The following is a 16,084-nucleotide window of genomic DNA, read 5'->3' as shown; positions in this document are numbered from 1 at the left end:
GATATCGCAAGCCCAATATCTCAAACTCTGATTGCTCTAATGTTGTGATAAGTGAAACATTGTCTAGGTATAAAGCTTTAGAAATAACCCAAAATATGAATTCAGCCGATTCCCATTGAATTGCCAAATATTATTAATCTGCTTTAAAAGTCCTCAAAAATCATTCAAGCAAAATGTTTTCATACGTAAAAGAAGGAAAATTCTCGTAGCTCGTCGTGCTTTTAGCATCATACTGACATATTGCAGAGTACATTACAGAAACTTTGGAAACAAACTGGTAGATGAGGTTGCTATAAACGCACCATACAAGGAACTCTAATAGAAGTATTCACACTTATAGATTTGGTCAGCAAACCCATAAAAGAAACCATATCAATGAATTTGAACGAAAGCCATTTCAATGAATGGAACCATGATTGACAACAAATTACAGATACATATTATTATCCATGGATTGAAAGCATTAAACAAATTCGAGGTCACTTTTCGCAAATTTTTATCTCACTCAAGTGCTATCTGCACATGGACGATTTCCATATTGTTATATCCACTTTTAATAGCCTCCCATATAAAATGCACATTTAGAGAAGGATAACTTTTGATTATTATTTACCTACTTGCAATCTATTTAAGGATAAAGGAACACTATAAGAAAAGAGACAAACTCTTGCAGATTATAAAAAGGCAATTTTTAGATAAATCAGGTTGTGGTATGATATGAGCTAAAAAAAATAACAGGCATCATTCTTAAAGCTTTAGGTATTTTACTTCAAATGCACTTCAATTAAAACAAATAATTTGATCTTTAACCCTATTCCAGTAGCAACATTAGTGGCAACACAATAATCTGCGTACATAACTTTCACGTTTCAATAGAAAACATAAATACTTCACACAATTAATATTATAACAATGAAATATCATAATGGCGGAATTGATTTCCAAAGGAAAATTTGGTTTCGGCCTTGCCGTTGCTTTGCCTGCGGGTCAGCCTCCTCTCCCTGCTCATCTGCGGCTCTTGGAGTTTGCTGCGCAGACGTGGCAATGGCATCAAGTTTACGGCGTGTATCCACCTTCTTTCACACTGGACATAGCCCCACTGAGAAATGGATAGTCCTTTTGTCGACTTATAATTTTTCTTGCTTTTCGAATTATGTCCATCCATTCATTTTGAATAATATTACGGTGTAGGGCGTGTCCCGCTGCCAAAATCATGGATTGGGCTTCAACCTTCCCAGCATCATGCTTCTCGCAACATGAGAGCTCTCTCCACGATTATATTTGAATTTGGGATTGCCCAATTCACCTCATTGAAGCATACAGTGTGGATAGAGAGTGGATATCGTTCCTCCTGGTAACTACAGCAGTTTAGGTTTTCGTATGCGGCTCATCAAGAATCTTTAACTGGGGAGCATAAATAGAGCGATTCACTATAGGAAAACGGAATCAGCTACCCAATTTTTTATGTTTTACCTTTTTTGGCCTCAGCCTCCTTGCTTTCCTCTCGGCTTTTCGGGTGGAGTGGTGGAGAGGAGGGCGCTTTTCATTAGCATTGAGCATATGCGTCTCGGGGTAAACCTCTTGAAATAACAACGTAATACATCAGTTATATCATTTTTTGTAACATTTTATCTTTTTATATGTTCTTACGAGAAATGATTTCAAATTTTGAAACACAAATTTGTTCAACAACTATTTATTGCCTCAAACAAATTTGTGAGTCGAAAATGTTGAATATGTACCTGAATTTCGAAATTTATTGTCAAATTATAAACCAATTACAGAGCATAATGCGCAGTGCGAAACCAACAGAAAATAATATATAATAGAACAGTTGGTCACAGTGCCATAAAGGGTGATATATGAAGCATTGAAAATAATAGGCTAATATTCAGCTTCCTAGACATCACACTCGCATTCTAAAGGAGGGAAGAAAAATGAGGAAAAAATAAAAACAGGAGAAAGGGAAAACAATAATACAAATTATTTTGGAGAGAAGTAGTTTATATTAAGTAAGTTAGGACTCAACCTCCACTCTTCTCAACAGGACCAGGCAATACGGAAATAGAGCACTGCCCAATATTTCGAGTAATATCGGCAAGCGACCAGTCCAAGTTACTATTCCATTGTGAGTAATCAAGAATCATCTTAAAGAAGAAGAGGGGAGGTCGAGAAGTCTAAGAAGGCATCAACGGACGATTGTATATTCACAGACATCAAGCAATCATCACGTTAAAGATTGAAACAAGAAAAAACTAAAAAGGAAAATTCAGTGAGGGTAGATAATGTAGACTTTTTTTTCTGTTTCTGCCTTTTTTTCCAAATCTTTATTTGGATCAAACCCTTATTTTCTTATTTTATATTTGCTATTTGTCTGCTATATAAATATGTGGTGTATTGTTGCTATAAAATTTCACATCAGTTTACCAGTGCAGCATGGGTATTTCGGAGAGAGCTGATGGCAGAATGCTGCGACTGGGCATGTCATAGCAAATATTTCATAACAAAAATGAACAGTCGAGAAAATGTTCATATTTTCCTGTTATGGAGATTTTCTTTCCATCAATGACATTAGCAGGAATGCGGAAATGCATTCGCTGTTTTTTACAGCCGCATTATGATCATAGCAAAGAGGAGAGCCTATTTTGTCGCTGAATTATCGATAGCACCACGCTGTCCTTATGTATTGAATTTATTTTGTTATGTAATTCCTTGAAACACAACAAATTTCAAGCGGATGATTGGCATCCGAAAAGTAAGGTAAATGTTTTAAATAAAGCGGGCTGTAATTCATGCTTATCTCGCTTTGCAATGTCTGTGAAATAAATCAGGAAGTTTAGCGCTTGCAATCTAACGGATGCGCTACAATTTATGACAAACCATCGTCTATCACGTTCCTTAATAGAGCTTAACACCCTATATCTGCATTGCAATCAGCGAGGCTCACTGGCAGGAAAGTAAAGTACGTAATTATCGCGCCCCGCCGCATTACGGTGCCAGGAGACATGGTAAAATTGATTTATTTATAGGAAGGGAAAGGCACGGTAACTGTCTCACTTGATTTCTGTGGACACCGCATTCGCGCCGTAAGGGAAGGGAGGAAGATGGGAGTGAAAGTGGAAAGAGAGAAAGAGGAGCCGTAGTGGAGGGAAACGGAGTAATTTCGACCATCTGGGGATCTTAAACGTGCGCTGACATCGCACAGCACACGGACGCCTCTTCGTTTCGACTCCATCGAAACGCAGCCGCCGAGGTCGGGTTCGAACCTGGGAACTCCGGCACAGTAGTCGGGCGTCATACCACTGCACCACCCCACGGGGCGGACATGGTAACTGATTAACTGATTTATTTATAGCCCCGCCGGGGTGGCGCAGTGGTTACGGCGCTCGACTACTGTTCCCAAGGATGCGGGATCGAATCCCGGCCTCGGCGGCCGCTTTTCGGTGAGGCGAAAAGGAAGGCGCCCGTGTGCTGTGCGATGTCAGTTAAAGAACCCCAGGTGGTCGAAATTTCCGGAGTCCTCCACTACGGCGTCTCTCATAGCCTGAGTCGCTTTGGGACGTTAAACCCCACAAACCAACCAACCAACGATTTATTTATAGGAAGGGAAAGGCGCCGTAAACTATACCTAGCATAGCAAAGGAGAGGGTAAGAGTCTAGCGTCCGGTTGCCATGCTTATATGTCCAAGCGGCAAAGCGTCAAAGGCTAATCGCAGAGGGCGGCGCGGGCCATTAAGATCACATTATAGGTGGCTTGCCGATAGTTGTATTGCTGAGAACGGACCGAAAAAAGTCTTTATTTTTGCGTTCTAGGAAGTTTGAGTGTATGGTGGCTTTGCGATACCCATGGGCGACAGAATGGGAGAACTTATGCCTCCATCGAAACGGCGGCTGCGTTTTGATGGAGGCGAAACGAAGTGGCGTCCGTGTGCTGTGCGACGTTAGCGCACGTTAAAGATCATGGGAATGTGCAAAGTCACCAGGCAGGGCTAAAAATATAACTAAAGACGCCTGGGAAACCCTTCTGCGAAGCTCAGGCCCAAGAGCCCAAAGAGAAATTGTTCGACTGGCCGAAGATGCCGCCGGAGTCCAAGAACTACCAGCCTGCAACTAAGGCGACTGTCCCACCTTCCGGGTCTAACCCACGAAGAGCGGTATAGTTCCTCTGTTGGACGAAAAGTTCTCTCTCTCTCTCTAAAGATCCCCAGATGGTCGAAATTACTCCGTAGCCCTCCACTACGGCTCTCCTTTCTCTCTTTCCACTTTCACTTCCACCCTCCTTCCTTCCCTCCCTTACGGCGCGGTTCAGATGTCCACAGAGCAAGTGTGACAGATACTGCACCTTTCCCTTCCTGTGAACCAATTATCAACTCTAGCGGACGCCATCTTGCGCAGGCTCTGAATTATGTTGCGTGCTTCGCGCGCTGTGCATGTTGCCGCTGTTATATAATATAGAGCAGGCCGATGAAAATTGAAGGAATAATATCAATAGGCAGTGCGAAGAGGCAAGGCCGAATGGAAGATAACAAGACTGGCACTTAACAAGCAACGGTGTAATGAAAGCAGAGAGGAGCTTTTATACGCAATCGGGATAGCATGTGACATTGCCAGTGCGCTTGTGCATTTCGTATATAATCTGCTCCTTGCTTTCAAAAAAGTGCCCGTAGTTCAGCGCCAACTCTGTTGTCTTGCATTCGTCCTTGTCTGTTCACGCAGCCCATTATGCATGCTGACCAACAGACCCAAACCATGATTCTGGTTAATATTGAACAATTGTCTAGTATTCTTTGTCTACAGATAACGTATTTCATTAAATTACCCATTGATTATACTGACATTAGTAAAATGACGCGTGACATCCATCAAGTCATAAGAAATATTCAACCAAAACGCCTGAAGCCAGATATATACGCTGCCTTTGCAATACGGGCACCTGCCTTGCCCAGTGCCACTTGGGCAAAGAAATCGGTCAGCAGAATTACGTATATGTCCTGTTTTGAAAATGTAGATAAGATAAATTTGTTACAAGGTGAATTCAGTAAGCGAGGCTTGATGAGACATATGATTTGATATGACTGAAGTGCCCAAATGAATTTGTGAAATCAGATGAGTCGTGAGTCGCAATGATTAGTTTACTCAGACCGAGTCGATAGGCGGAGTTAGAGCGAGTAGGTGGCGAGTTTTGATAGCCAGAAATGATGCTTTCGCAGCCCGTACATTAATGCTTTCATTTCTGTGAACGCCCAGGTTTATCAAACTGATTAAAAATGAATGAGTCTGCGAGGTACCACAGCGAAGTATGATCGCGACTACTGAATAGACAGGTGGTGGTGCGATCAGTGCGGCAGCGGCCGCGCTTGGAGAGGAGTAAAATGCAAGGTATTTGCATGCTGCTCAATATCATTGCTAGTTAAAAGGTCTAGTTAGTCTAAATTGCCCTCTGACCTCAATGGTGGCGCTTGACACAGGCTGAGCGACCTTGCCACGTCATGCCCCGTATGCCTAACCAAAGACTAATTCTTATATCGCAGATTAAAATCCACGTTTCGGATAGTTGGATATATCTGGTGATATTAGCTATAAGTAAAACTGCCTTCTATGTCACTGCTCTTTAGTGCGTCTTGCGAAGGAAACCTGCATGATCTGCCGTAAACGTAATCGGTGAATCATGTAATCACTTTCATATCTTCAGCGTTCCGCACTTCGACTTCTAGGCACCCTTCTCGTCTTCGAGAACAATCTTGAACGAGTCCCACAAGAGTCGCACAGTTGCGGTAGCTTTAATTTCCATGATCTTGTTTGCGTACAGCTGCGTGCTTAAGAATATGCGACGTAGCCGAAAAACTACTTACATATAACAAGTCTTCTCGTAGTAAAAACGCGAAAGCCCGCGGGAACCAAAGTATTTGTTTAGATACGGGCTTTCCTAAGTAAAAAAGGTGGTTGTTAAAACCTGTCAGTTAGCCTAGTATCCTTTTAAAGCGTGAAGATATAGACGGTTCGTACATATTTGAAGTCTTTCTGACGTAATGTTAGTGGGAAGTTGGGTATAAGCGTGTGCGAGTTAATATCCTAACTTGTATTTTCGAATTTACCAGTCACATCTGGGGCTAGGCGACCTATACGTTTCAGCTGAGCCAAATTCATTTGTCAAACCATCGCTCATTTTTAGCCCACTACCAGTTCAATATGATAGCTGTGCACTTGGATCAGAGATTCCGAAACGAATCTGATGAAGGGCACAACGCGCAATTCACAGCGGAAAGGAGCGGCAAATAAACATGCTGTGTAATAGACTGTGGTGATAGCTACTATGGTGCGTACTGGGTTCCAACGAGAAATTTCAGGTATAGCGATCGCTCTGAAAGTGGATCCTCGAGCTCGGCAGAGGCTGCTGCTCTCCTAGAAGGACCACCCCCTACCATCATCATCATCACCAGCCGGACTATACCCACTGCAGGGCAAAGGCCTATACCATGCTCTTCCAATTCACCCCGTCCTGTGCTAGCTGCATCCACTTCGCCCCAGCGAACTTATTAACCTGATCCGCCCACCTAACGTATTACGCTTTCCTTCCCTTGGAATTCGATTTGGGGTTGCTTAACGCAACGTCATTAGCAAATCGCAGAATACTGAGGCACTCTCTATGACCCTTATTCCAAATTTTTGAATACTCCCTCTAAGAAAGCGATTAATATTACTGAAAAAATCATGTCTCATTGCCTAACAAATTTCTTTTTAGGAATTTTGTTACTTTCTTTATGCAGAAATATGATTGTTTTGCACGCAGTATAGATATCTTCCAGTACTTTCACATACGGCTAGCTTACACCCTAATTTCGCTATGCTTGTATCACTGTTCAGGTTTGTACTGAGTGCAATGTTTTTTCGTAATCACTAAATGCTATGTATGAGGGTTAGTTTTATTCCGTACATTTTGTAGCTAGAGCGACATCGTCTCCAGTCTCGCCATTTTGCCGTGCCTGTCCGGTGCCTGTACGTACTTGTCCGAAGAGCGAAGAACAAAATGGAGAAAAAGAAAACAAGGAGAAGAAGAAAAGCGGACGAAGAAGAAGAAGGGACAGAAGAAAAAAGAAGAAGGAAAAGGACAAGAAGAAGAAGAAGAAGAAAAAGATAGGACATATGTCTCGGTAGTACGTTGAGGCGAACGACGACAGCGAGTGCTAATGACTCATTCGAACCTCGTGATAGCGGTGTGTCTCTGAGTTCGACGTAGAGACGATGTCATACCACTAAAGTCTTGTACAGCTGAAAGAGAATGGTCAACGACGACACGCAAGGAGTGCTCTTATGTGATATGTTTCCCTCATGGCATAAAGCTGAAACCATAGAGTAAACTACTATGTGCAAAAGCCACGTCTTTACTTTCAAACGGGACCTAAGCGTAACCATGCAGATTGCCCTCGCACGTCCAGGTTTAACCACAAGCTAAACCACAGCTAAATGTTTTCTAGCACCTTCTTGATGATATGGATATGGTTTGGTTTCGTTTGCGGGGTTTAACGTCCCAAAGCAATTCAGGCTGTGAGAGACGCCGTAATGGAGGGCTCCGGAAATTTCGACCATCTGGGGTTCTTTAACTTGCACTGACATCGCACAGAACACGGGCGCCCTGATCGATGGTCAAGGAAGCCACAGCATTCTAAGCTTTGATTGACGCTGTAATACTTTACAGTTAAAAACAATACAACACATTTAGAATCTGGCATAGTAATGCCAAATGCCCACGAGATCACTACATTCTTCCTCAGTGACAGGAGTACGAGTTGCTCGGAAAACACTTCAATAAACGTCGGAATGTTGGCATTGTGTTGTTAGTGCTGCTATTGGCGCTCCTATCTCTTCAGCGCAGTAGTTTATAAATAGCATCATGCACAAATATTATCATTCTCACCCGCTTACCGTTAATTTTGATGTCAATATAGAATGTATGCAGAGTGGCAGCGTTTGGGAGAGGAATATTATGGCTGCCAGTAAGCTTAGTTAACGTAGTTATGCATTTCCTGCGGTTTTTGTTACGTGTGCGTACTTGGCAACGTTTTTGTGAGCGTGTTGTATTCATTTGAAGAGTACTGGACAGTTCCATTCTGCGACGTAATTTTACGAAACAATCAGGTCAATTACATGTCAGAAAAGCCGCAGACGGTCATGCAACATCAGTGACACACGGGTGACAGCAAGGACTATATGCAGGTGGCACAAGCGCTGCTCGATTAATCAGAGCTACGTTGTTAGCGTGTCCTATTTTCTCTTCGCTTTTTGAGAGGATAAAAAGAAAGATTAGCCCTCTCTTTACATCAAGGTCTTTGAATTAGAGTGTGTTCAGCGCAGCGCCTCGCCGGTTCAGATTATAGGTAACAGTATTACTATATTGTTTCTTATGCCGATAAATGTCTTCATTTTTGTTCAATGTATTTGATATGTTTGGCTGGTTTGGCGCAGTTTCAGGACGTTTATTGTTCCCGTTAAGAATAACTAAGCATAGTGAATGCGTGGCTTATGATTCAAAACGTTGACGTGGCTTATTCAAAACGGTGACGTGCTTCTTACTATTTAGAAGTTGCAGAAGAATAAGGCTTGAGTGCATGAATAATCTGTGTTGGCTTAGCAGCTGTAAGTTGAGACAGCGCCGTTAAAAGCGCGCTGTTGCTTGAACTCCGAAATTGTTTATCGTTCACGGTTTTCAATCTGCAAGACATTATCACGATAAGGATTAAGATTTAGTTAGAACATCGATAAGTAAGATGACAGACGTATTCTTGCTATCCTTATCTTAAATGAGAACGTGCCGATATTCGTCGTGAAAGCCAGTGTCAGCACTGGTGTATAACAGCATCAGCGGGCATCACTCGCTACCTGTGAAATCGCGGCACTCCTTACAAAACTGTATTTAATTTTTCTTAGCATCACCCTGGAAAATAGAGGACATGACTGGTACAGAAAGTAGATTTTCTAGCCAACAGTTTTTGGATTTTTGTTTTCAGCAATTAGTATGTAAGAAAACAAAGTAGGTCGAAAGCGCAGTAGTATTTTTCCACGCTTCGTATTTTCAGCTTCTTTTTCAAAGTCATATCTTTTTTGTACACAGCCTCTATGGCAGTGCGCCTTTTGAGGCTACGTAATTATGCACTCAACGCTGCAGCATTACAATCGTAAGGTGCAGTATTCATGCACGAAGTATAAGTGCTGCACTGCATGAAAACATATGCTTTAATGTGTCTGTGTACTTTCTCGTAACATCTTTCCCAATTTGGTTTCATCATTTTATGTGTTTCTGAACGTTCATGAGAGAAGTATGTGGTTCAGCTTTTAAGGGAAAAGAGCATCACAAATATTTAAGATCTCAAGCGGTTCATTCGATGTGGTGCGAGCGCACAGCTTGGGTTAGACGACATAACTAGACGCCATTTAATAGAAATATCTTTGTCGCAAACGACAAAGACTTAGATGCCGAACGTTTCGTATATTATCCGCACTAATTGAACCGTGGTAATCTAATTAAAATTTGAATAAACATCACCCAGTGAAAATGAAACTAGAATTAGCTTTATTTTCGAGTGACGGTCAAACCAAATCTTTGGGACCGTTGGACAGCGTAATGATCAAAGGCCGCCAAAATGGCCAGTGATGTCTTCGAATCAACGAGTCGACAGTGCGGCGGAACCCTGCAGAAGCTGGAGAGATCTGGGCGAAGATGACCATGCTCTGTTCCTAGTTCAAATCGACACAGGCGTGTTCAGCCGGAAACTACACGTCGCAGACAGCTGACTCTAAGCTTCCAGAATCTCTCCTCGTAGTAGAGACGCTGTATCTGCTGTGAATGGTAACAGACATTCTCTCGCCAGTTTAGCGAATAGTCCGCGAACTCCCGGAGCAGCGCTGCTGTATACAACCGATGACTTGGCTTCTCGGGGATTCTTTAAACGTCCACTCACGGAGAATATAAATGAAAAGGTGAAGGAAGATTTAGCGCAGGCTCAAGTATAGCCCAACCTTGTACCGCATACCTGCAACCTAGAACAGGCGAGTTACCCAACGAAGAAGAGCTCTAGGAAGAGAAAATGCGCAGCTGCAAAAGCCATAAACGGTTGCCGCTAACAGCATCACATGATTCGTCCCAGCAAAGTGGAAGTGATAAAATTTGGAACTTGTGAGGGCCGATGCTCCTATATTTGAAAGCCACTAACAATGCAGTGCTAACACGAGCAGATGAAGAGTGGTGCTAGAATCGGTTGCTAGCAGTGATAAGGAAGCAGGCCACGTAAACTAAAGCTATTTTGTATGCCAAAGAGCTGGGCATGCGGCCCCTACCAAAGAACGTTGGTCGATCTCTGCCATTAGTAATTAAACGAGACAACCCGCTTTAATTATGAGTTATTTGGTTTTTCTAAATTTATGTGGGAACTGCAAATTAAAGCAAAAATTGATTGAGTTATCTAGTAATAATTTTATACCGCTTTTGGGTTTATTGCCCAAGAATAGCTAAATGAGGCGAGTGCCATAACTAGAACTAGAAGCATTCCTCCTCACGCAATGTGAACCGCTACCGTGTAATAATGTCAGTCATTTAAGATGCGAACTGTGCTATGCGTGCATTGTAGGCTATAAAAAGGAATACGGCTCTGAGACCAATCGAGTTTTATTTTTATCCTAATAGGGTCTGCTAGCAGGCTGTAATGACCTACGAAGCGTAATTACCTGCGTAGAGATACTGCAGCATATTATTGTCGATGACCTCAGTTCTAATAGACATTAAATATTGTAACATTATTGCGCAAAAGAATACTCTGCAGTGGTATTAAGCCTCCCGATAGCATATATTCTCTGACGCCATTAGAATTTATAGTTAGTGTTCAGTAGACTCACCAAAATCCAAAAAATGCATGCTAATTTTAAGACATTAATACACAAACGTACTCTCTAAACAAAGTTTGGTATTTTTGGAGCAACTATAACAGCTGATCTCCATAAATCATGCTTGATAAGCGAAAGATTAACCACGGGATGTGGGAGACGTTTGCAAGGCATAAAGGACTAATGTTCAACTTTGGCTGCGAAGAGAAACGGCGGAAGCTGTGCTCAGTCTTGACACAGAAACTTTGATGTAACCTTTCCTGCCTATTAGATCTTTTTATTAAAACACAAAAAAGTACGCCTTACGTGTTGTACAGTGACTAAGATTCGGAGTAAATACTTCATATTCCACAGCCCCGCCTCTTCAATGCTGATAGTAATATAGTTACGCAGAGCAAATCCAGAAAACAGTCTGATGACTGATGCCGATGAGATGATAATAATGCAAGGCAGTGGGAGTACCGCGAGCGTTTCTGCTTGCACTACTGCCCGCTTCTTCCTCGTCCGTGACGTTACCCGAAGCCACCTAGAGACCTTCCCGATCTTATACGAGGGACAATGACGAAAATGAACAGATGCATGACATGGCGATGGGTGTAACTAAATGAGTGAAGACCTAAAACAAGGAAGACAACGGCTTGCCACCACAATTCCGACCGTATGAAACATGCCCAGGAGGCTATGAAGCAGCAGCAGTGCCAGCTGATTCCTCACAAGAACCCGCTGCCGACGGCGCAGCAGACACGGAGCACCGATGCTCTGAGCCTGGGTGAGGAGGGATGATGAATGTACCGCCTTTGTCAAAAGTGTATAGCCCAGTGGGTCTGCTTCTGAGCCACTTCGTGTGGGGTATTTACAATGTTCCAAATCTCTTGAGAGTAGGAAGATTTTTTGCCCTACCCTCTCCTATGGGAAGGACCTCCACTAAAGTTAAATTAGCTCCCCTACACGGGCTCAGGAGTAGACCCCCCGGGCTCTACATTTTTGAAAAAGGCTGTACCTCGCACCTTGACATAAAATGTTACTCAGATGCAAGCTAGAGAATAGACAGATGACCAATGATGATGATAAGATGATTTTAATGAAAGCCGGGGGGCCTGGTGCGAGCGATCTTTCATGTGCCACTGTCCGCTCCTTCCTCTTTTGTAACAATATTGAGCTCCTTAGTCGAATATCTAGGACAGAAAATCTAGCGCAGGACTTGTTTCTTCTGTACCAGAGTCTCGCATGTAACTTGCAATCAACACGGCAAATGGCAATACCATCACGTAGAAACTGTATTGAGTCCCTCCAGCCGAGGGTAAAGTTATTCACCATCGAGTCTAAGAGATGGTGCAGAAAGGAGTAACTCGGGAGAGTTCTAGTCCGTGGGGCGCACCCGGAATACTTGTGGGAAAGAAAAGGAAATTTTGCGTTGGTTCTCGTGGCCTGACTTCGGTCACGAAAAAGAGTACCCATTGCCGCGCATTAATGACGCTGTCGACTGCGCTCGGCGTCGTAATTCACGCCCGTTGATCTCTGCTCCGGGTTTTGCATATACCAATGCGCCCGTACAACAGAGATAAGACTGGCTTCCTGACTACTGATGGCCGGTTCGAATTTAATATAATGCCGTTCGCCAAGTGGAGTACGCCTATAACTTTCGTTTCATGGATGCGGTTCTTCGTGGCTTCATATGGGATATTTGCATGTGCTAATTGTATTACATCATTAGTTTTGGAAAGACATTTGAAGAGCACATTGAACGCCTTGTAATTGTTCTCGAATGTATCAGTGTGGTTGGACGCATTTTAAATTCTAAAAAGTTCAACTTCTGAGAATGACACTTTTGTTCTTGGTTTCCTCATAGATAAGAACGGCATTCGACATGATTCTCAGAAGCTGGCTGCAAAAATACTTAGAAACACTAAGCGCGATGAAGAGTTTTTGGAGGTTTCATGGACTGTTGTCGTGTTTCGCCGCTTTATCCCTGGCTTTGCGCGCCTTGCACATCCTGCACAAAGACCCTGTTTGTTTAGACACCCGACTGTGATTCAGAATTTAACCAGCAAAAATTTGCTTTAACATCAGCACCCCAGCATGTAACTGCGTATGCCAGCCGCATGTTAACGAAGTCAGAGACTAATTACTCCATAACTGAACTGGAATGCCTAGCTTTTCTTTGCCGTCCAAAATTCCGTCAATACCTATATGGCCATTCCATTACGATAGTGACAGTTCATTATTCCTTATGCTGGCTTATAGGTTTACGCGGTCCACTTGGTCGCCTGGCACATTGGGGTTACACCTGCAGGAATATGACATTTTGAATACGTACAAAGAGGTCATCGCGACAGTGATGCTGTCTGCGTGTCGCGCCATCCGTTGCTAAAACTACTGGAGCGGCAGATTTCGTCGGATGTTTGGCCTCGCTCTCAACGCCATTTCCAAATACAGAGGCCGTCCTTCGAGACCGATAAAATGTCCTTCCGTTGGAACCTTTGTTGCTGCGGCCAAAGCAGGACCATGTTTCACAGCGTCCATGATGCAAAGGGAGAGTTTTGTACAAGAAGAATTACTCGGCTGACAATGTAACTGCGCGTTTGGTTGTGCCGGAAAATTTACGCCATTATGTGCTGCACGTCATGAACGACAGCATTGCATCGGGTAACCTTGGGTTCTCTCGTACATTTCACAGACTTCGCAAGAATTTTACTGGCCTAGAATGTAGAAGACCACTAAACGATACTACTCAAGCTGTGGCCAATGTCAGCGCCTCAAATCTCGCACCATCTCCCCTGCAGGACTTCTGCCACCGGTAAAGCCACCATTGGTGCCTTTTGAAAATGTTGGCATTGATTTGCTTGGCGCATTTCCCAAGTCTGCAGAAGGACATCACTGGGTTACCGTCTCTGTAGATTATTTGACAAGATATGTGGCAGCGCTTTTGTTCGCTGAAGCAAGTGATGTATTGTCGTTCATGCTGCACTCGATTGTTTTCCGTCATGGTGCTCCACGTGCTACCATCAGCGACCGCGGAGAAGTTTCACTGCTGATATCGTTGAGGAATTACTTCGGCTGAACCTATCACCCCACACCTTACCGCCCGCAGACCAGCGGTGAGCTCAGAAACTGCACCCTCAACAACATGCTGCCCATGTAACTGGGACATTGTGTTGCCATTAGTGATAAATGCATATAATACCGCAAAGCATGAAATCATCGGGTATTCCTCGTTCTATCTGCTCTCCTTCCGGATTCCACTCACATGTTTAGATACCTAGTGCCCCTCTCACCTCACGACGACCCTTTTCTCTATCAGGTCTTATGTCGTGCTGGGGAAGCTCGTCGCTTGGCCCACTTGCGGACTTTGTCCTCACAGCCGCACTCCAAACAACGCCATGACAAGCGTTACGTTGAGGCCACATATGAGCCTGGAGATTTTGTGTGGTTTTGGACACCTTCACGCGAGAGAAAGTTGTGCGAAAAGCTTTTGTTTAGGGAAACAGGCCCCTTTTCCGTGTTTACTAGGCGAATAGAAGTGAACTACGTGATTGCCTAAGTTGCAGCTCGCAGTCGCTGCTCTCCTACCACCCAAGTAGCTCCTGTGTCTCGTCTTAAGCGCGGTGCCTGTCGTACAACCTGACTTGCTCGAAGACGAGCTTCGTCTGGAAAAGGGGAAATTGGCATGCTCTGAGCAGTGACGTTTGTGAACGAAGTTAAAATGACTCTAGGCAGAGGAGGAGGCTGACGAAGGGCGAATGACGTTGTCCTGACTACTTGTTCTGCCTCGAGTTCATCCCCATCATCTGTGAATAAACCCACCTAATCGGTAAGAATATTTTAGAGGCTGGACGCTGATAATTCACGCGATACCCATGCAAAAATTATCAATATATGTGCGGGAAAATTGCGCTATAATAATAATTGCTATATGTACTTTCGAGTGACCGATTCACCATTATTACTTTGTGCAAAATGATGAAACGCTGTCAGGCTCATTTCAATTGATTTGTGGTAAGAGCGTTCAACTTCACAGGTCGAGGGCGAAGGCTTGATTTCGATCACGGCCGATGTGTTTCAATAAAGGCGTAAAAGGTATCTGTGTGTCATTATTCGTGAAAGTATGAAATTAATCTGGAGCTCTTGCCCACTTTACTGCTCACAGCCACTCTGGGACTCAAAGCTAAGGCCTATATCATGCCCTAACAAACGAGTTCATGATTCCAGCAAGCAAAAAATACTTACAGTTGGTTTTGGCAGAGGTGGTGAAAGCGCTTGTTTGAACCCAAAATGGCTTATCCTTTCGCAACAATGTCCTTCTCAGGAATGGGCGGTGAACGGGAGCCTTGACTCCGGACCTTAAATTCGAAGTAGAAAAAAGGGAATAATTCCTTTAAGAAGAAAGAAGTAAATTTCATAAGCGAAGAAACAAAACTAGCATGTACGAAACACCGGCGAGAGAAGAATGTGGAAATTGGAAATATTTGAAAATTTTTAATGTAAACTGCAGACGCAGGTTCTGGGTGACATTTCTATGATTTAAGGAAAGCGGTGGAGAGGAATATGTACTAGTACCGATTCACAAAACACGCCGTAGACAATGCCTGAAAACTAAATGATATATGAATTTTATTTTCTCAGCACCTGCCTTTTCAGCACATCATGGAGCTATGAAAAAAAGATTGCAACAAAATATACGACCTTGCAGAGTGATCTGGAAGCAGGAGTGTTAAGGCTAATGCTAAGATTTATATGGCCGGAAATATAAAATATCTAAATTTTCGCTATATATAATAAGCTGAAATAATTAGACATGGAAAAGAAAGCCAAGAAAATGTGGCACCCTCCCTTAGTGAACTGGGTCGAAATAGAACTCCAAAAAATCACGGCGAGGGCACAAGAGAGGTCAGCAGATGAAATTACAAAGTTTGCTGGGCTTTATGGGTGCCAACTGCAGAAGGACGCTGTTAATTGACTGGATATAAGCAAATACCTTGTCAAGGAATGGTGTTATAAATGGTGATGACGTCGTGAAAACTGTGGCCCTCTAGCTGAAGCATCAAAGCCTGAAACGAGCAGCAGCCGCAGCCGCTACGCAGGATGAGATATTACGGTGGGGCAGGTAATAGCTGGAAGAATCTTTCCGTAGACCCTTCTTGCCAGGAGATAAAGTACCGCTTGAGGTTGGTATGAATCCTACAGAACGCATTCTTTGTCCCACAGCGGG

General features: G+C 43.3%; 1 protein-coding gene across 1 annotated transcript in view; it reads left to right on the top strand.

Moving 5' to 3' along the window:
* The first annotated feature begins 8,337 nt into the window (after nucleotides 1-8,337).
* LOC146177102 (cytochrome P450 2C23-like) overlaps nucleotides 8,338-16,084 on the top strand; it is a 67,933-nt gene continuing 60,186 nt past the window's right edge. Inside the window, exon 1 of the mRNA XM_084581092.1 lies at nucleotides 8,338-8,375. The gene's annotated coding sequence lies outside the window, so the exon portion shown is untranslated. The remainder of the gene's footprint in view (nucleotides 8,376-16,084) is intronic.

This window comes from Amblyomma maculatum, chromosome 10, assembly GCF_055883805.1.
Source record: "Amblyomma maculatum isolate TAMU_Amacu chromosome 10, ASM5588380v1, whole genome shotgun sequence".
Classification (NCBI taxonomy): Eukaryota; Metazoa; Arthropoda; class Arachnida; order Ixodida; family Ixodidae; genus Amblyomma; species Amblyomma maculatum.
Note: the sequence above shows the minus strand (reverse complement) of the source record. Positions and strands in the feature narration are given on the sequence as shown.